Source organism: Rhinolophus sinicus, chromosome 12 (genome assembly GCF_057876585.1).
Source record: "Rhinolophus sinicus isolate RSI-liver-muscle chromosome 12, RSI-T2T, whole genome shotgun sequence".
NCBI lineage: Eukaryota > Metazoa > Chordata > Mammalia > Chiroptera > Rhinolophidae > Rhinolophus > Rhinolophus sinicus.
Window position 1 is genome coordinate 56,098,871 of NC_142512.1, and position 21,114 is coordinate 56,119,984.

The 21,114-nt window shown below is 56.9% G+C and overlaps 1 long non-coding RNA gene and 1 other non-coding gene across 4 annotated transcripts; one reads left to right on the forward strand and one right to left on the reverse strand.

Annotated features, from left to right (window-relative positions):
- Nucleotides 1-1,585: 1,585 nt before the first annotated feature.
- LOC141569026 (U6 spliceosomal RNA) lies at nucleotides 1,586-1,688 on the reverse strand. The gene has a single exon (XR_012492422.1). It is a non-coding gene; the product is annotated as a U6 spliceosomal RNA (small nuclear RNA).
- On the forward strand, nucleotides 1,661-11,756 carry LOC141568791 (uncharacterized). 3 transcript variants are annotated; one of them, XR_012491980.2, is made up of 3 exons: nucleotides 1,661-1,757; nucleotides 8,445-8,619; nucleotides 9,217-11,756. It is a non-coding gene; the product is annotated as an uncharacterized LOC141568791 (long non-coding RNA). The 3 variants fall into 3 exon arrangements; XR_012491978.2 differs by lacking the exon at nucleotides 1,661-1,757 and adding an exon at nucleotides 1,772-3,747; XR_012491979.2 differs by lacking the exon at nucleotides 1,661-1,757 and adding an exon at nucleotides 5,250-6,871.
- The last annotated feature ends 9,358 nt before the right edge of the window (nucleotides 11,757-21,114 follow it).

Here is a 21,114-nt window from a genome sequence, read left to right on the forward strand (position 1 = left end):
ACTATGCACAGCTGAGAATATACTGTAATTATATCTCCTTTCTTGTAAACCTCTTGTTTTTCTTGGACTTAATAATTGCCTCAAGTTTTATGTTTGGTTTATTTTCTGTGTACCCATTATTAACACCCCCAAACCCTCAATGGAAATACAAATCTCTTTGGCACATTAAAAACATCAGGCCACCTATGAATTTGTTTTCTCTTAAAGCCCGTGGCAGCTTCTGAGACGGCCCCCAGTGGTGCGTGGCCCTGGGCTTCGTGTGGTCGTCTGGCCACATCGGTCTGTATGACCAATGGAGGTGCAGGAGTGAGGCTGTGTTGTTCTGATACTGGACCATAAAACACATCGTGACTTTGGATGGTGCCCCCCCTTATCGTCCCCTTGGGCATCAGTGGCCGTGCCATAAGCTGCTCTATGAAGTCCCCATGGCAGCGAACTGAGCCCACCTGCCCTTCCGCATGTGAAGGAGCCATCTTGGAAGTGCATCCTCCAGTCCTGGTCAAGCCTTCAGGTGCCCTCAGCCCTGGCTGTCGTCCTGAGTGCCACCTCCTGAGAGACGCCGAGCCAGAACCAGCCAGCCGACCTGCTCCCAGGCGCCTACCCCTCAGGCACTGAGGTAACCAGTCTTTGTTCTGGGTAACGTGTTGCCCAGCAAAGATACCAGTGCAGAGCCACCCCCGTCCCCACCTGTCTCGGGTGTGCTGCACCTGCTGCACACCCATCACCAAGGACCTCCCTCCACCCTCACCTGTGTCCAGTCCCCTCCTTCATGGTCGCGTGTGCTCCTGTTTGGGCTGCTCCCTTGTTTCAATGGCGTGCATCACCTAGTGGCCTCTTGAGAGCACGTGGATGGAGCTACAGCCCCACCCCCGCCCCATCCCGGAAACCAGTGCCCCATTGATCTTCCAGCGAGGAGACCTGGAAAAGTGGCAGTTTTTTGTTTACCCGGAAGAACCCTTGTCTCTAAGGCACAAGGACACCATGATGTCTGTCTTTCGGGTGTCTGTCAACGGCCTCAGGATGAACTGCATTGTCACGTTTCATGACGTCAGAATCCAGGTATGGTGGGAGACCCCGCATTCCCTCCTCTGGGCCCCAGTGGTGCGGGCGGTGAGGCCACCGCTGTCCGTGGTGCTGAAGCCAGTGCCGGGCTGGTGGCCTGCCTGTGGCCAGAGAGAAGGCGGAGCCTCTGCTCTAGCTGTACTCCGCTTCCGCCCTGTCCCCCCCCACCCTGGGCAGACGCTGGCCACGCTCAGGACCCCCGCCCCCTGTCCGGGCTTCGCTGCACCTGGCTGTCTCCTGCCCAGGCGCTCCTCCGTAGCTTTATTTTTTTCATTCATTAATCTATTTTAATGATTTTTAGACAAGCTGTGTATTTTCCTGTTACACTGGGACCCACAGATGTCGTATCTGTCCTGAGTACAGATGTAGTGTGCAGTGCCCTAGCTGACCCCTCCAAATTTAGAAGTTCTCGATTCTGTTGTCACTGCTGGCTCCACTCTCAACTTTTTTTTTAAATCCCAGTTAAGCAGGTTATTGAATTCCTGTTGACAGCCACTCTAGACCTCCTGATAATATAGTTTATAAGAAATACGGGTGCTTCATGAGTTGGGGTGTCATCCTCGTGTGGGGGCCATGCTAACCTCTGTATCGTTCCAGTTTCGTGCACGCACTTCCAAAGCGAGCGCCTCTGTAGCTATTGTGAGCAGACCCCACACAGGCGTGAGTCCTGGGGTAAGCCCCTGTAGACATCTGAGGTGAGAACTCTCCAGAAACCACCTTAACCACTTTAAGCAAAAACAGGCCTTGTCCGTTTACTCTGGGGGCAGAGCTGGCTGGGGGCACCTGCTCTGTCCCTCGGTGTTGGTGGCATCCCAGAGGTCCTCTCCCCTCTGGGGGTTGGATGGCCGGCAGCAGCCCCAGGCTTGTTTTCTGCCTGTAGTGTTCCCGGGGAGCGTGCCCTCTATCCCAAAAGCTCCAACGGAGCCCCAGGCCACACCCCTCGGTTCCGGCCGCCTGGTTTGACCATGATTATTGGAGGGGGCACGTGCCCAGCTGGGGGGCAGGGAGTCCACTCAGCCCCTGTCCACCTTGGAGGGATTTCTCAGTGGGCAGTCAGCACTGTCACGGGAAGAAGGCATACTGGTCGGGGAAACTGAGGGGAGGGGACCTTCTCGGGACGTGCTGTGGCCCCAGAATCTCTCCATCACCTCTTCCCAGCCGTACCCCAATCTTGTCTCTGGGTAATTCTCTTCTAGTGCCAGCAGGGAATGGCATGATTAAGGTTCCATTATTAACTTGCCAATCTTGTTTCTGGGGCACAGACGCTGACGGCTTAGGGGACCCAGTTGGCATATAACAAGGTCTCCATGACAAATTACTTGGGTATCAATTAACTATCTAGGGAAATGTCAAGCAGGATCCATCATGCTGGCAGCGAGGGACAGCCAATTAACCCCAGGCGGATGATCCAATCCGGTTGGTCGCTGCCTCAGCCTCCAGCAGGGCCGGGAATGAGGGAAGGAGCCTGGGGCACCCAGAGCGGGCACACAGCTCTGCAGTCACGCACAAGGCACTCGCAGCCCACCTTGCATTCGTTCATTCATTCCAAAACCACCTGCCAGGGCAGGCCTGACTGCTGGTCGGGGTGGGACAGTGCTGGGGAGGGAGAAATGTGCAGACAGGTGTCCCTGACTTGTGGTCTCTGCAGGGTCCAGTATGGTACGAGCATCTTTACAGCAGCGAGGAGGGAAGCGTTAGCCCTGCAGGGGCCTGGGCAGGGCAGGGATATGAAGGAGGCGTCGCCAGGTCCCAGGGTGGGGTCTGGTCGGGGCACCAGGCACAGAGCCACACGCCGGGCCCAGTGCTCAGAGCCTTTGGCAGTGAACTGGCACACGAGTAGAAGCGGGCTCTGCCATTCCGAGCTGTAGGACTTGGAGACAGTCTCTCACCTGTAGAAAGGGGCTAGTAGTCGTGGTTCCCAGGAGTGCGCTGAGAGTGAGCCGTGCTGGCCCACTGCAGGTGCTGGCTGAGTTCCGGTCCCCTCCTCCTGTGGGTGAAGCCTTGGTCCCCAACTCACTGGTAGGGGGCTGAGGTGGAGCACCTGCTGGGCAGAGGCACTGGAATGAGGGGTGTGTCCCTGCAGGAGAAGGGCATCCTAGAGGAGGTGGCCGCCGGCCGGGGACTCTGGCACCCCCATGCCTTTTAGGGTTTCTTTTATGTTTTCAGGAAAGCACTCTGGCTGCCTGGGTCCCTCATGAGGACTGGTGACCATAGTCTGACCCCAAACTATTGCCCTGATTTACCCACGCTGTCCCCCGCCTGGCCCACCCCTCCCGTGGAGCTGGTCCCCACCCTGTGATGGCCCTGCCGCATCTACTGAGCGGTGATTGGCAGCTGCCACTTCCCAGCCCCCCAGCCGTGGGGCCTGTGCTTATTCATGACACTGACATATGGCACCTCCGTGGGGGGATCAGTGGAAGCTGCCAATTGGGAGAGTGCAGCCTGTCCCCGTTCGAGTCCTGCTGAAGCAAAACAAACGCAAGATGTGAGGGGAGCAGAGGCGGCCGGGGGTGTGAGCGTGCGGTGCGTGCGTGTCTGCACACTGGCCCCGCACTGCGGGGGTGCTGGGAGAGGGTACAGGGGAGCTGCCGGGCCTGGGAGTGAGTTTTGGTTTTCATGGCTTCTGGGTGTTCAGCTAGTGGAGGCCCCAGAAGTCTCGCCCACACACCCATCCGTCTGCCCCAGGTAGGCTGGCTCACACGGGCCCTGAGACCCCGTTCAGCTCTCCCCCCTCACCTCTCGCGGGACTCGGCTCGAGGGCTCGGCAGCGGCCGCCCTGCGTGCCCATCACTGAAGTGTTCTCATTCTTCCCAGAATCAGGAAACCCTGCCTAATGTCAAACCAGAGTCCGGAGGACTCCAGGCTTGGCCAGTTTCTTCTCCTGGCTGGGGACGGGAGAATGTGTGTGCACTGGCCCACATCGGCGCCCCGCAGCCCACCAGCATTTCCCTCCCAGGCCCCTCCCCCACGTGCGGCTGGCCCTCCAGTGCTCAGCGGGGCACTCATGGGCTGCACAGCTCTGCCCCTGGGGCGGGGAGGGCTCTTGGGGTCCTCGCCAGCCCTCCTCCCTGGCTCAGGGCTGAGGTGGCTGCCATGGAAACGAGGCTCTTTGCCAGCTGGCCACGTGCATCCCGGAAAGGGTCAGTGGATCCAGGTACCAGGGGGTCCAGGAACTATCTTGGCCACAGTTCCAGGCCCTGCCCACGCTGGGCACCCCAGGCCCTGCAGCCACCACCCCCCAGCACCCTGGCGGTGCGGGGCCAGCATGCAGACACACACACACACACACACACACACACACACACACACACACACGCTCACGCCCCCAGCAGCCTCTGCTCCCCTCAGATGTTGCTTTGTTTTGCTTTAGCAAGACTCCAATGAGGACAGGCTGTACTCTCACCCTAGGAGTGAGGCCAGCCCTAGGGTCCCCAACCCTGCTCTGCCACCTGCCCCCATTAGTAGTAAGAAGTCACAAGAGGTAGAGGAGGGATCTGGAGTGGGGCCTGGGGCCCAGGAGGCCGGGGCACTGTGGGGGGCCGAGAGTGAAGCGCCTGCCCCAGCCAGGGTCTGACCCATGTGCAGGGCTGGAAGCTCTGGACCCTCTTCCACAAGCCTTCACATGCCCTTTGGACACTGGCAGACCCCGTGGGGTCTGTCTGCAGCTCCACCAACCTCCTTGGGGTGCAGCACCACCACACTTTGGGCCTTCCCCAGGGAGCTCACAGCCCTGCCTCCAGGGGTGCAGCCTGCTATGGAGCCGCCCACCCACTCCGTCCGGGCAGCCAGAGCCCTGGGAGTGGGGGCTCTGCGAGGGGAACTCTGAACTCAGTCCCTCTGACAGCCTGGTCCTCACCCTGGGGGCTGGCTGGGGGCTGGACCACCACCTGTCCTCGCCTGGGATGAGGGGCCCCTGCCCCAGCTCAGTGTGAGCCCCCCCCACCGTGCCTGGCTGGCAGTGTTCAGGCACTGCTGTGTGTGGCGGCATCTGCTGCTGACGGGCTGGGGCAGATGGGCTGCCAGTGAGCTAAGTGTGTGCGGAGGACGGGGCGCCATAGGAACCCCTTCCCGCCGGAGCGGAGCGTGGGGGTGGGAAGGCAGGTGCCTGCTGGTGGGGAGTGGGGAGTGATAAGCAGGGAGGGGTGCTGGGATCGCAAGGCTCCCAGTCCGTGTGAGGCCCCTGACGCTGGTTCTGGTAAGGGGCTCCGGGACACCTGACCCCACCGTGAGGGGGTGCTGGGCCCTGGGGCCCTGGTCGGGGCAGGGATCCCCTCTCCCCACCGTTGCTACTGGCTGGGTGGCCTTGGGCAAGTCGCTTCCCTCTTAGGGCCTTGGGGCCTGAAAGAGTGAGCTTCGGTCATCTGCAGGGCGCCTCCAGCTCCCCAACCCGGAGCTCCAGCAGAATGGGGGCGTCCCCAGCAAACAGATGCCTGCCATCTGCAGGGACCTCCTGCCAGCGCAGTCTGCCAGGCCCATCCAGGGCACGTGGGCAGTGCCTCTGCCGTGCGCTCTGCAGCCGGCTGTGGCTCCCAGAGAGGTTAGGGTAGTGCTGTGTCAGACAAGGTCACTCCAGCTCTGGGAGCTCCATCCAACCTCAGTGGGAGCCACGTGGGGTGGGTCCTGTCAGGTCATGGGGGCTGGGCTCCTGGGCAGGATGTCAGCTGAGGTCGGACACCCCCCTGGCCTGGCTGCCCCAAGGCCCAGCCCATCAGACCCTGGCCCCCAGGGGCACTGGGGCCGTGGAAGGGGGAGGTGTGGGAAAGGCGGCAAGGAACGAGCCCAGGGCCACCGACAGTCTCGGGAACCACTCACAGCACCCCCCAGAATCCTGCTCTGGGGACCCCAAAGGCTTCTCGTTCGTAATGACAGTGAGCAGAACCCCAAGGCCTGGCCCAGCCGCTGTCCTGTGTTGGGTGCTGCCCCGAGCTCTTAGCACCGTGTCCTCCAGCTGAGGAGGCGGCCATGACCCCATTAGACGGGACAGGAGACGGGGCTTAGAAGGGTTCAGTGGCTCGTTGAGGTCTGGGGGCAGCTGAGTGGCTGCAGTGGAGCCCGGGCCTGCTGGCTGCACAGCCCCCACCCCGGCTCCTGGTCTTCACACCCGCTGCAGACACAGCCAGTGCCTCACCCCCACAGCTCCAGAAGACCAGGGGAGGGTGCCAGGCGGGCGCTGTGTCCCCTCTCCCCTCCCTCCCATCCCGGGCAGCCCCCATCCCACCCCCATAGCCGCCTCCACCCTCCCGCAGTGACTCAGCTCAGCTGTTAGCCTCTCCGCTTGTTGGTGACTGCTTTGTTTCTTTTCTTTTCCAAAGTGTCACATCGCTGTTGTGCGATGGTAGGGTGACAGCCTCTGCCTAGGAGGGTCCGTGGTGGCCCCAGCTAGAGGCGGCCATGTGGCCAGATGACCAGGCCTTGCCTTCAGATGCTGGTCCTCGGCAGAGAGACTGTCACCTCTATCACGGGCACAGTCGTGCCCTGAGTCCCGCCTGACTTGGGTATGGTGCCAGGGACACCTGTCCACCCGCCCTCACAGCTCCTCACGACCCAAGGACCTTGTATCCTTGACATTGTAAGCTGGGCCCCAAGAGGCCAGAAACCCTCTCGGGAGCGTGACCTGGAGTGGGGCCAGAGCCCCGCTTTTCAAGAAAGGAAAAGCAGTGGAGAAATTTGTGCTGGAGAAGACTGGGGGCGGGAGGCACTGCCACTGCCAAGACTGTGGAGGCCGAGTTACGTGGAGGAGGCAGGACCCCCCTCAGTGAACGAGGCTCCCCTGACCCCTGGACCTGTTGGTGGAATTCAGCGTTAGGTGGTGAGTTCCCTGTCTCGAGGAGGATTCAAGCCCTGATGTGGATGGGATTCTTCTTGGGACTGAGCCCAGTGTGGTGGAGTTGGTGGGAAGAGCGTTCAAAGCTGGAGTTGGATGTTTGAGGTTCAAGTCTCAGGTTTGTCTGTATGAACTTAGGCAAGTCATACGTTTGGTGCAGCCTCAGGCTCCTCATCTCTAAAATGGGATCAGTACCTGCTTCACAGGAAGACCTGAGTATCCGACAAGACGATGTGGGAGAAAGTTGTATGAGACCTTTTTATATTCCGGTTCTGACCTGTGCCTTGAAGGTTCCCCATCTCTCAGAGCTTTTGCTGCCAAGGGTAGGAATGAGCCCCGTCAGAAGAAATGGCTTAAACTCCAACAGGGGAGATTTGGGGAGGAGATAAAGAGGGGCTTTCGGCGATGGGGAGCAAAGGGGCTTGTGGGACCCACCCTCCTGCGTGTGCAGAGGACACCTGAGAGAGGCTGACCTCTCCTGCCTCCTGGACTCAGAGATCCTAGGGTTCTGAGGTGCAGGGGAGACGGGGGCTCAAGGCGATGGGGTGCTCGTGGTGCCTAGAATTGGGGACACCCCTGGCCTTGGGGAAGAGGTGACAGTGAGGAGACCAGAGGTGGCAGAAAACCCCGTCTGCATAGCCACAAGCTGACTTGGGATTTAAGTAACTAAGAAGGTCAGACAGTCCCACTCCCATGGACGCCGTGCTGGGGGCTGCTGGCTTCTCCTTCCCACTTGCCACCCCCCGTCTTGCCTCTCTCCCCTCCCTCCCCCACCTCTGCTCTGTGCCCATTTCTTATGCCATTGGGAGTGATTGAATGACGGCTCCCAAAAGATGTGTCCACGTGGAACCTCAGAACGTGACCTTTCTTGGAATAAGAGTCTTTGCAGACTCTTATATATATAACAAAGTAAAGGATCTTGAGATGAGATCATCCTGGATTAGATTGGGCCCTAAATCCAATGTCAAGTGTCAGGCAGACGGAGATTTGAGACTCAGACTCGTGAAGTTGGAGGCAGACATTGTACCCACAAGCCAAGGAATGCAGAGGTTGCTGGCAGCCCCTGGAGGTGGGGAGAGGGGCCTGGAACAGGTTCAGTCTCAGAGCTCAGCAGCTCCCGGGAATTTGGGCTGGAAAAGCCCTTTGGAAGCTAAGGGGGTTCTGGGGTGACTGTACCTCGCTGGGGCATTTCCTGCCGTACACAGTCCCACCTTCTTAAGGCAGAAGTCAGAGCCTGTGTGCCCTGACTCCCTTGCAGCTGGAGTGTGGGCATGTGACCTGGGCTCCTCCAACCACAGACACCCAAGCAGACTGACTTAGAAGTTAACAACACCAGGAAACAAATGCCCCTGAATCTGTTTTCCATCGAGAGCGGTGGCAGAGCTGCTTGGCTTTTGGGACAGCAGTGCTGTGCCAGTGTGGGCTGCGGGTCTGTGCCGAGTGGCGGAGGCCAGGTGCTTGTGTGGTTGTTCCTGGGTGTGTGCCCACCGGGTGCCGCCATGGCTCTTCAGAAGATTCTCTGACCCTAACATCCTGCAATAACTTCCCTTTCCACTAGGCTGGCCAGAGTGGATTCTGCTGGTTCCAAGCGGCTTGTGGAGTAAGGAGACCTCACTGGAGGGTTGCTCTCGTCTCTGGCCATGTGGCAGGGAGGTCATGCCCCAGAGAGAAGCTCCTAGAAGCCCTTCTCCTGCGAATCCTGGCTGGACGAGTGGGCCACGTGGGATTAGGAGGTAATGCTGCCAGCGTCCAGTCTGGACAGGTCGGCCCCCACTCTCCCCAAGGGGACGTGGGCGCCAGGCACCCCCCTCGTCCCTCGCTCCTGCCCCCTCTTCAGCCCTCCTCAGGGCCTGCGTCCTCCCTCCCCCTGTTCTCCTTCTGTCCCCTACACCCTTCTTAGAAATGAAGTCATCTAGAAAAATAATCAAAAAATAGAAAGGAAAAAAAAAAAGCTAAGAAAATGGGATTTTTTTCCCTTCCAACATTTGGTGACACCTCCCACATGGATGTGTCCACTGGGCCCGCTTTTGTCCAAGGGAGACTCAGGCCTGCACCTCTTGGCTGGTGTGAGTCGGGTGGGTCTCCCCACGTGGGGGTCTGCCCTGGGCCTCCCCCAGCAGCCTGGCAAAGGTCAGCCCCCTAAGCCCAGACTCCAGGTGATGCCCTCAGCAGGAGGCAGGAGTGGGGCAGGGCCGGAGAGAGGGTGGGTGGGTTTAAGTTCAAGGGGGTACTAGCTCCTAAGTGAGGTCTCTGCCTCCAGTCTCGCCTCTTCCTGCCGGCCCACGCCCTGCTGCAGAGTTCTCATTTGTTTATTTATAATTTATACTCAGCCTGCTTCCAAGAAAGCTCCAAGCCACTTGCTGAAAAGCTGCTTCCACAAGCTCCGCTGTGTTCCTGTCAGCCTCAGGCTCAAAGCCCACGGACATGTCTCCCTGCCTCAGCCTGCCCCCTGAGCCCACCAGGTCTGGCCTCCAAACAGCCTTTCTTGCCACTCAACGTGCTCCTGGCTCCCAGGGGACCCTCCGCGCCAGGGGCCCTTGCTCGGGGTGATCCCACGGCCCAGGTGCCTCCTCCCCATCTTGGGACCAGACCCTTCCCTCCATGACACCTTCTCTGGCCCCGATGGGAGGGAACCTGGGGACATTTTCACCTCTCCTGCCCCTTGGGAATCTGTTCTGTGTCACCATTACAAGTACAAGCTGTTCCTTCCTGCCCTTGAAGGGGTGTGGCCAAGCCACGTGACCAGTGAAGAGGACAGCTGATGGAGATGGTGAAGGTGGGGGCTCCCCTCTGCGTCTGGAATGAAGTTCAGCCCTGAAGTGCCAATGGTGGTCTCTTGGGCCTAGGTTTCCCCAACTGCATGTACAGGAGGGGAAGAGCCTGCCGGCGGGTTGGGGAGAGGCCGCCCAGACGACCAGGGTCACCTCACGACTTTGTCTGAACCCCCAGGTAGAAGCCAAAGACACTGTTTTCACGTGTGTCTTCAAGACCTTGGTGACTAAGGGCAGCTCCACCGATCAGAGGGGGGTGGGGACCGGGGACCCGGTACAGGGAGGAGCAGTGGGACCACAGCTGCACTTGGTGTCTCCGTTCCCAGCTGGGGCCTCAAAATGTCTCGCTTCTGGCAGGAGAGTCCCCTTTGATCCCAGGTCTCCCCTTTCCTCTGCCGTCCTTTTTCATCCCGTGGCAGAAAAGCACGCGTGGGCGCCAGTCAGAGCCCGATAGCTGGCTTAACCAGAACTTGAAAATGGCGCCTCACGTCTCCAGCGGCCATGCCTTGCAGGCTGGAGCTGAGGAGCCGACCTCAGCCTGGTGCCCGCAGAGCACACATACACTCCGTCCCCTCTCGGAGCCTTGGTGTCCCCGCTATAAAAGGATATTCTCTCAGGCTTCTCCCTTTGCCGAGTCTGTAGATCCAACTGGTACAGAGTAGGCTGGATGCCTCTGTCAGTCCAGGGGGCACGTCCTGGGCAAGGGGCAGGGACTGCCCTCCTCCCCCTCCCACCAGCTTGGCATCATCAGCCGTGGCCCTTCCTCCTTTCCTCCCTCAGCTTGAGAAGATACATCCTGGCAGAGGGAGCCCTGGCATAGCAGGGCCCTGGGGGTTGCCCTTGGGAAGCCTCACTGGTGAGGGCAATGCCAGGCGGGCCATGCCAAGGACACTCTGTCACTTGGCGGGCACACAGAAGAGCATGGCCTTTCCCTCGTTCGGCTCTCCTTGCCCCTGAGTTCCAAGGGGCCACGGATGGCCTGGCTGTGGGGTTGGCCAGATGTCCCTTCCAGGCCAGATGCTCTGGGCCAGAAAGACAGTGCAGCCTGGCCCCTTGCTGACACAGCGCTGGAACCCTTGACTTTGGAGCTGAGCCGGAGACGGCCAGGTGGCTGTGTCTCCTGAAGGAAATGCCTTTGAGCCACAGACTGGCTCAGGAGCATCTGGCTGCTGGGGTGGCTGGTGCCCTGCTCCCCACCAGGCTGGCAGCATATGGCTGCCCTGCCAGCCCAAGCCACACCCCCTGCAAAGAGCTCCTCTCCCGGTGCCCACGCACACAGGGAGGCCAGTTGGCCTGACATTTGGACGCAATTCCGGGCAGCCTTGGATGCTCATCTGGCTTCCTGCCTGAGAAGTGGCACCGTGCCCGGAAGGAGTACAGGCTTCTCAGCCGCAAAGAGCAGGATCAAAGACCTGGAACCCGCATGCACTAGTGGCGTGATCTCAGTCAGGGACCTGCCCTGTCTGAGCTGTTCCTCGTTTGTGAAAGCGGGCTCTCCAGGGTGAGGTCTGATACCCAGAACCACAGGAAACATGCTTGCTGTCCATGGTGCACGCGTCACACCACAGGGGCCCCCAGGGACCATGGGGAGGCCTTGCGCACACCCCGCCCTGGAAGGTCAGCCCACCCTCCTCCTCCTCCTGGCCTCAGCACTCACCCACTGCATGGCCCTCATCACTCCTTCCCATCAGTCTCCCACCAGACAGAGCGCTGAGGGCGGCAGCAGGCCTCCATCTAATCCAGCACCTAGCAGATTCTCAGCTGGAGCCCAGAGAATTCTTAGCTGAGGGGGGCTGTGTTTGAAGGGTAAGACTCCCTGAGGCGTCTCGGTCCTCCCACAGCAGTGAGCTCTCTGGGAGTGAGGTACTCAGAGTATGGTGCTGGGCACGTGGGCCGTCGCCCAATCCTTGCCGGTTCCCCTTTCAGAGAATCGCCCAAGGGGATTCATGCCCTTGGTGGGAGGAAGAAGAGAAAAGACCCTCATTCACCTGCTTAGTCTAAATTATTTACTGAGCACCTGCTCTGATCTGAACAAGACGAACTCTTGGCCACCATGGCGCTTTCACACAATAAACATTAAACGAGTATATTATCAGCTATGTGGGATGGTGATAAGACTATGGAAGAAAAATGGCAGGGAGCGTGGGGAAGGTGGGGTCATGAAGGAGATATGTTACAGCAATGCCTGGAAGGAGGTGAGAGATAGGCATGGGGGGGCGGGGGGGGGGGACAGCAAGTGCAAAGGCCCCGGGGCAGTCGTGAGTCAGCAGGTGGGGGTGGCTGTCGTGGGGAGTGCAGGGACAGAGTGGTAGAGGGGAGAGGAACCGTGACTTCCACTGAGGGAAACAGGACGATGGAGAAGGGACATTACTTTTACAAGACCCCTGGCTGCTGTGTTGAGAGTGGACTGAAGCACAAAGCAGAGAGAGCCTGGGCTCCAGGTGAGGGCAGTAATCTAGGTGACAGAAGATAGCCTGGGCCACGGTGGCAGCCCTGGAACTGGGAGGAGTGGTGGGTTCTGGGGCTACTTCCAAGGCACAGCCGTCAAAGTTAGTTGGTGGACTGAATGTGGGTGTGACAAATAGTCAAGGAGGACGCCCAGGCCTGAAGCCCCACCCCATGCGTCCCCGTGGGTCCCCTGTGGCCTGCGCGGATCAGAAGTCGGGGTGAGCTCTCTCGGGATCGCCTCTCAAGCCCCTGCCCCTCTGTACTCCACCAATCGCCCGGCCCCGTGACTGAGAGTGTTGCCGTGGCGATCCGATCCCGCCGCAGGGTCCTGACAGCAGAGCCAGGCCTGGAGGCCTTGTTGTGCCCAGCGCCCGCCCTGCGCACCCAGTGCCACAGGCTCGGGAGGAGGCAGAAAGCCCAGTTAAATTTTCAGAGCATTTTACACCCACCGTCCAGCCCACTGCCCTGGGACCTGAGCCACAGCCGCCCTCTTCAGGGGGGCTACCAATGCCTCTCCCAGACCCTCCCCCGACACGCAGGCACGCACGCAGCCCGTGGGCCCCCTGTTTTTCCCCTGGTCTCCCTTCAGCCTCACCTTCCTTCTTGCCCCGTCCAAAGGACCTGCGGGGCTCCCAGGAGGGGGGCCTGAGGGAGTTCTCTGGGGGCTCCGGCTTGAGTCTGGCCCTGCCTGGCATTGGCTGGCTTTGGTCCCTGACACCCAGAGCTTAGCAGGGACCCCTCTTGCTCCTTCCCCCTCCAGTTCAGGGCTGAGGTCAGCAGCTGGAGGGGAAGGAATAAAGGGCCTGGATATCAGACAGCCCACGGTAGGAGGGCTGACCATTAGAGCCCCAATGTCCGCCCAGCCCAGGGGGAGGGGAGGGAGGGGTTGGATGGGGTCTGAGAGAGAACAGGCCTGGGCTATAAGCTCCCAATCTCAGCCTTAGAGGTGGACCCGTGCAGGAATTGCGTAACAAAGAAGGGATGAAACATGAATGTGAAATAACGTGAGTTTGAGAGGGAGTCATTATTTCTTGGGTTCAACCTGAAATCTGACTCAAAGGAAAGTTACTGCAACTGGGGAAGAGCACAGTTGGCTGGAGAATTTGGTTTTAAAATAAATAAATAAAATTTAAATTATATAACTAACATGTGTTCAGTGTAAAAAATTTGGAAAACACATGAAAGTATAAAAACCCTTGATCCCACCACAAGATATAATCACCGTCAACATTTCAGAATATTTTCTTCCAGTCTTATTTATTTCTCAGTGGCTTTGTATTGCACATACATTTTTTCAAATAAAATTTATGGATGTGCTCCAGTGCCCCGTGGACCCTTAGGTACAAATGGCAATGGAGGGTCCTGAGTGACGTCCTTGAGTGTGACAGCCTGCTCGAGGGGGTTAGGGTGCTGGCGGGAGTAGGTACCTCTGCACCCCTCCAGTGGGGTGCGTGGTTCTATGTCGTTGCTTTTCATCACTTTGATTATTTTCTGCCAACCCCTTCTAGCCTGAAAAGTGTCTTGAGAAATCAGCTGACAGGCTTATGGGGGGTCCCTTATAGGTAACTAATTGCTTTTCTCTTCTGCTTTTAAGATTCTCTTTGTCTTTCATCTCTGGCATTTTAATTATGATGTGTCTTGGTGTCGGCCTGTTTGGGTTCATCTTGTGTGAGACTCTGTGCTTCCTGGGCTTGTATGTCTATTTCCTTTGCCAGGTTAGGGAAGCTTTTTTATCATTATTTCTTCAAATAGGTTTTCAATTCCTTGCTCTCTCTCTTCTCCTTCTGGTGCCCCTACAACGTGAATGTTGTTACGCTTGAGGTTGTCCCAGAGGCCCCTTAAACTCTCCTCAATTTGGGGGATTCTTTTTTATTTTTCCTGTTCTGATTGGGTGTTTTCTGCTACCTTATCTTCTAAATTGCTGATTCAATCCTCTGTTACATCTAATCTGCTGTTGATTCCCTCTAATGTATTCTTCTTTTCAGTTATTGTAGTCTTTATTCCTGACTGGTTCTTTTTTATGTTTTCTATCTCTATTTTTAGGTTTCCTATCTCTTTGTTGAAGTTCTCCCTGAGATCATTGAGTGTCCTGATAACCAGTAGATTGCTTGTGTCCGTTTTGTTTAGTTCTTTTTCTGGAGCTTTGTTGTGTACTTTTATTTGGGACATGTTTCTTTGTCTCCTCATTTTGGCTGCCTCCCTGTGTTTGTTTCTATGTAGGGCTGCTATGCCTCCTGGTCTTAGGAGAGTGGCCTTATGTAGTAAGTGTCCTGTGGGGCTCAGTGATGCAGTCTTTCTGGTCACCTGAGCTACACACTCCAGGTGTGTCCCTTGTGGGTTGTGTGCCCTCCTGTTGTAGTTGAGACTTGATTGCTGCTTTGCACATCAATAGGACGGATTGACTCTCAGTCTGATTGGTTGTGAGGACTGATTGGCTGTGACTACAGTGGAGGAACTGTTGGCAGGGACTCACCTGACCCTACAGAGCAAGGTTTGCTCTAATGGGGCTTCCCAGTCTACCCTTTGGGAATGTCGCCCCTTGGAGGTGGTCATGTGATTGTTCGGTCCAGTTTGAAGCTGGCCACTAAGGCTTCCAGCCCCAGGGCCTCCTGGGAGGGGATCTGCTGCAGGCCAAGTTCAGCTGCACTCTGTGCCCTGCCCAGGGCCACCTGGCCAGAGCCACAAAGCAATCCAGAGATGGCTGCCACCCATGTTGTGCTTGGAGGTGGCTTGAGAGGCCAAGCTGCGCATTGAGACCGGCTGCTACTAGTGCCAGGCTCAGGGCTGCTCAGCCAGAGGCACGGGGCATACCAAAGCCAGACGCTGCTTGTTTGGGGTTTGTGAACCTTTGAGAGATTTTAGGAAAGTCTGCAGCATGAGCCAAGTCAGGCTGTTTATACAGAAAAGCCACTGGAAGAGGCTTGGGTGTGCCTGAAGTTTGGGTGGGGCGTAGTTTCAGGGAATCACTAGGGCGGGGCAGACAAAAGGTGACAGCAAGTCTGCGTGCGTGCGTGCGTGCGTGCGTGCGTGCGTGCGTCTGCACGCAGGGAGGGGGCGGGCTCAACAAAGAAACAACGGCTTCCGCCAGCTCCTCCATCCAGGAGAAAGCTGCCCCTCCAGCTCTCACCCTGAAGCCAACTCAGTTCCTTCCCATATGTCCCGGTCACCTTTCGAGCTGCTGCCCCTGCGCTGGAGCTTAGAGCGAATCTGCCAGCAGGTAAGTCTGTGTGCGGGCCATTTAGAGAAGCGGCTGGGAGTGCAGCCGCCCTCCGTCTCACTCAGTCCAATCTCTGCTGGTTTTCACAGACAAAAGTTATGGGGACTTCTCTCCCTGGCACTGGAACTCTGTGCTGGGGAGGGGCTGGGACTCCTTGCTCCTCCTAGGGAAGTTGGGGCACCTCTGCAGCAGAGATAGCCCTCCTGATTTTGAATGGTCACACGTGGGTATGGGACAAACCCGTTCCGCGTCTCTGCTCCCCCTACTGGTCTCGAGGTGGCTTCTTCTGCATGTTGGTAGTTGTAGGGCGTCCGTTCACTAGACTTCAGGCAATTCTCAATAATGGTTGTTCTGTGGTTTAATTGTAATTGGTCCTGAGAGGAGATGAGCATAGCATTGACCCACTCCGCCGTTTTGACCGGAAATCCAAATTTCCTTTTTCTTATAAGGACATCAGTCATTGTACTAGAGCCCACTATAATCCAGCATAACCACGTCTTAACTTAATTACATCTGCCAAAACCCTATTTCGGAATAAGGTCGAATTCACAGGTTCTGGGTAGACATCAATTTTGGGGGACACTATTCAGACCAGTACAGCCCCCAACCATATATGGTGGAAAACCCAGTGTCCTGTGCGGGTTTCCATGCTTCGCCTGCCACCCCCTCCATGTTTCCTGTTTCTGCTGCATATTTGATGGGTGGTCTGTGCTGGGCACCACCCAACTCCATCATTTGTGCCTCTTTCACGTGGATCGTTCTGGGCAGCAGACACTCACTGACGTTTAGTGTGACCGAGCAGCACATTACAGATGACAACATGGGGCATTTCTTGGCAGATGGGCACTCCCCCTCTGACCCTGAATGTGTCTCTTTACCCTTCTTGACCCCGTCACGTCTTCTCTCTCCCCAGTTCTCTGTTCTGTGGATGCTCACCTCTTCTCTCCCAGGGTATCTGTGAAAACCACAGTCCCTTTCACTCTTTGTACAAGCATCCTCTGCCCTTGACCTTTTCCTGCCAGCCTGGATTGTGGAGGACGGGCAGAGGGAGGGCAAAGAGCAGGGCCCACCTTCCAGACCAGCAGAAGCCACTGGGGTACTTTCCTAAACTGCATCAAGCTGGCCCCCAAGTATGTGAAAGCAGTCAGTTCTTACTTCAAAGAGTGCCTCTGTTTTTTTCTTCTTTCTACATCTGCTTTAACATTCTGTGATTCTTAGAGAACAAAAATTCTGAAGAGCAAGGCCCAGAGCCAAGAATGTTCAAGCCAGAAAGGGCTTCTGTGAGGAAGGAAACAGACACGGTCTCTGCCCGCCCGTGTTCTGGTGCAGACAGCTGTGAGTGGCTGGCCTGTGAAGGGGGCCCAGGCACAGGGAGACAGAGTAACAGGAGGGCTGATTTCTATGGGGGTGGAGGTGGCCGGGCATGAGTTGGATTTAGTCAAGCAAATTATTTCTTGGATGTGAGACCAAAAGCACAGGCAATAACAGAAAAAACAGATAAGTTGGACTTCATCAAATGTAAAACCTTTTGTGCATCAAAGGGCACTATCAAGAGAATGAAAAGACAACCCACAGATGGGAGAAAATATCCACAGTTGTGAATCTGAGAAGGGACTAATATCCAGAATACATAAAGAAATTCTACAACTCAAACAACAACAATCCAATTTTAAAATGGGCAAAGGAGTGGGATAGACATTTTGAAAAAGAAGATCTACGAACGGCCATTAAGCACATGAATAATCATGAAATCACTAATATCACACAATATTAATAATCACCAGGGAAACGCAAATGGAAACCACAATGAGATACTACTTCATGCTCAGGGTGGCTACCAGCAAAAAACAACAAAAACAAAACAAAACGAAAGAAATTACACATGTTGGTGGAGAAATTGGAGCTCTGATACACTGCTGGTAGGAATGTAAAATGGTGCAGCCACAGTGGAAAACAGTTTGGCAGTTGCTCAGAAAGCTAAATATAGAAATTTCCCTGTGATTCCACTCCTATGTGTATTCCAGAAGAATTGGAAGCAAAGACTGGCACATACTTGCACACTCGTGACCACAACAGCATGATTCATAGTGGCCCAAAGGTGGAAACAACCAAATGTCCATCCACAGGTGAGTGGATAAGCAAACTGTGGTCTATTCACACGATAGAATATTACTGAGCCCTAGAAGGGAGCAATTCTGACACCGCTACAACACGGATGAGCCATGAGGACGTTACATGACATGAGCCAGACAAAAAAGGACAAACACTGTATGATCCCACTTACATGAGGTCCTTAGAAGAGGTAAATTCATAGGGACAGAAAGTAGAAGTTAATGGGTGGGGGAGGGGGAGTTAGTGTTTGGTGGGGACAGAGTTTCTGTCTGGGGTGATGAAAAGTTCTGGGAACAGCTAGTGCTGGTGGTTGCACAACTTTGTGAATATAATGAATGCCACTGAATTGTACACTTAAAAATGGTTAAAATAGTGAACATTATATTTTACATATATATATGTTTATCACAATTTTTAAAAATCAGTAATGCAATATACCAAAAGCCGTTGAATTGTACGCTTTAAGTGGGTGAATTGTCTGATACGCAAATTATATGTCAATAAAGCTGTGAAAAGGGGGGACAGAGTAGCCCTCAGGCAAAGGTCCTAAATTTTAGGAAGGGGCTTGAGGTGTTGGAGACGCTGGGTGGTCAGGGGCCTGGAGCCCATGAGGGCGGAGTACAGGGGTGTCTCTCCTGCCCACTCGACTCCCCCAGGCCTGCCCAGCGGCTCTGGCCGTCCCTCGGCAAGCTGGTTCTGTGCTGAGCACAGGCGCCCCTCGGAAGCCAATTTTCTGCACAGTGAAGACGCTTTCTCTGTGCACACTGTAGCAGATGGCCCCCTACCTTGGCCTGAATTGAGAAGCTCAGAAATCAAACTGGGGACAGACGGCCTCTCTGGCAATGTCTTACAAGCACACAAGCGTGCAAACTCACACCGCCCTCCCCTGCCATTTGTCGTCATTGTCTCTACACCCTGGGGCTGGCCAGGGACACCCTGGAGACGGGCCTCCTCTGTCCCGCAGACCACAGGCCTGGCCCAGGTGTTGGCTCCTGGTCACTGCTCAGGCAACTTGTCCTCAGTGAAGGGGGAGAGGAAGGAAGGGGAGGAAGGAGGGAGAGAGGCAGGGAAGTGTTTCCAAGCGTTCTGTTGTGGCTTTCATTTCTATAGCACCCTTCTCTGCCCAGTACCCTCCACCCTTCCTAAAACGGAGATGGCTGAGATCCAGGTTGTCCTTGTGTGTGTGTGGGGGGGGTCCTAGCTCATAGAGGATGCATGGATGGCTCATGGCAGGGGCCTCCGTAGCCTAGACCTCCAAAGTACGGACTCCGCCCCAGTGTCCCAATCTATATGGCAGCTGAGAAACTTTTGGGGAGAAAATGTGACCCAGAGCCACCACCGATGACCAGAAACAAGCTTGTGTGCAGTTGAGAGGGCAGGGATCTGGCAGGGATGCCAAGAGGACAGTCAGCGTATAGAAAAATCTGGTGAGGACAGTTCCCGTGGAACTGGAGTGATGGTGGGCAGAGGTCCTATGTGAGCGGTGGAGCTTGGAGCGGGGTGGTCAGGTGTGCTGCCAGAGGGACCCCGCTGGTGCCCACGGCTTGGAGGCCTGTCCTCAGCCTGTAGGGAGAGACGAAAGGGACTGCTAGACTGCACAGGCTGACCCTGTGTTTCTATGCCAGAGGAAACCGAGGCCACCATCCACTTCCCAGAGTGACCACGTGAGTCTCGGGGAAACGGAGCGATGAAATGATGGTCAGGTTTTCAGGATCAGACTGTTAGAGACAATTCACTTGAATGTCTGCAGAGGAGGGAGGTCCTGCTCCCGCGGGGAGGGGATCCCGGAAGCCGTCTGAGGACCTGAGGGGTCACAGGTGACCAACAGTGGGGTGCGTGCGAAGAGCGGTTCTTGGCAGAGATTCAAGAGCTCTCATGGGACTAGGTCCTTTGTGAGGGGTCGGTCTGCCAGCCGCTCAGCTCTGCAATGAGCTCTGCACTGAAGGCTGGTGTGGAGAGCCGGGTGGAGAGCCGGGTGACTCTCCACCGGAACTCCGCCTCTGCCACACAGGAGCTCAGCAGGTCACCGGTCTCTCTGCTTGCCCCTCGTCTGCAAATTGGGCGTTGTCATCTGGGCGCTGTTGGAACGAAATGAGATAAAGATTAAACGAGATAAATTTAGCATCGAGCGTGATGCCCAGTGTGAATGTGACAGTTGGCCCCTGGAGGGTGACAGCATTGCAGGGGCCCTCCAGAGGTGGAGCTCAGAACTCCAGAGAGCCTGAGACACCCTCCCCCCCAGAAGGTGGGCCTGAGCCCAGGTGGGCACCGCAGGCTGTGGATGTGGGAGAATCTGCTGGGGGTGGGGGCCGCTCTGGAGAGGTCAAGGCAGCAGTACCCGCTGCTCCGCCCCTGGGGCGGGCGGGGAGGGGGGACTCAGTGCCAGGCTGAGCACGCTGAGCCCCAAGCAGGGACAGGGGGCATTCCAGCACCTTCAGAAAGGTTTCTGGTTCCAAGTAGAGGCCCAGCCCCACGCTCAGAACCACAGTCCTTCCATGGAGTTCTAGAACCTTTGTGACTTTCCCGTGGCCACCACTTCTCTCCTGCTTCCAGGGCGCAGTTAACTCCTTGTGCCCAAGGAGCTTGTGCATTCCCTGGAGGTCGACAGAGAGAGGCTGCCGGGACAGCCCACACCCTGGGCGCCCTGTGGGGAGCAGACGCGGTGGGCCCAGGGTAACACCCTCCATGTGCCCAGCATCCTAGAGCCAGGACCTAGATGGGGGTGGGCATGCACATTTACACTGCAGTTTAAGGTAAAATGCAGGCCTTCCATGAGCCCTGTACTCGGCAGCGGCCTACGTCAACCACACCCCCACATGCTCAAATCTGTCCTTTTCTGCTGCCCTTTATGGAGCTTAGGGGTGAGTTTGACAAGCTCTGGAGCAGGTCTGCCAGATGGTACAGGTGAGATGTGAAGGCCCAACCCCTGGGTCCTGGGGGTTGGGGGCACAGGGGCGGCAGCCCTCGGGAGCTGCCAGGAGCTGAGAACTGGCCTCCAGGGCCTTCCCAGCTGTCTGAAGCTGAGCAGAGTCCCTGGAGGCCACCAGAGTCCAGGGCTGCAGCTGGGATGTCCTATGGCCCCACCTCAGGAAGCCCCCCACCCCCAACCCGGCAATGTCCTCCATTTCCTCTGGGGCTTTGGTGCCTGTGGGGGGGTGGGGTGAGGGGCAGTGTCTGGCTCTCCTGAGAGGAGTGTGGAGGGGGGTCTTGGGGACACAGAAAGGGGAGGGGAGGGAGCAGCCCCCTGTGCACCTGCCTGGGTGCCAGGCTCTGAGCACACACCTGCTCAGCCCATCTTCACACCTGTGAGGTGAGCCTGTCAGCCGCGGATTCCAGGTGAGGACAGAACTGTTAGCCAGGCCGGGTGAGAGCACGGGGCTGGGAGTCAGGAGTCCTGGGTCTCGTTCCAGCCCTGGCAGAGACAAGCGGCACCACTTGGGAGCCACAGGGCATCCCTGGGCCTCAGTCCCCTCACCTGGAAAGGGAAGGAGTTGGCCTAAATGACCCTCAAGGCTGTCCCAGCCCAGACGTCTTACAGGTCTTGGATGTAGAGCTAGACAAAGGCAGAATCAGACAGGTAGCGACTTGCAGTGTGATTTGATGGCTAAGGGGGGCAGGGATGGTGGGGACCAGGGGACATGGTGGCCGTCTTCACGTGTGTGGACAGGCAACAGCTGCAG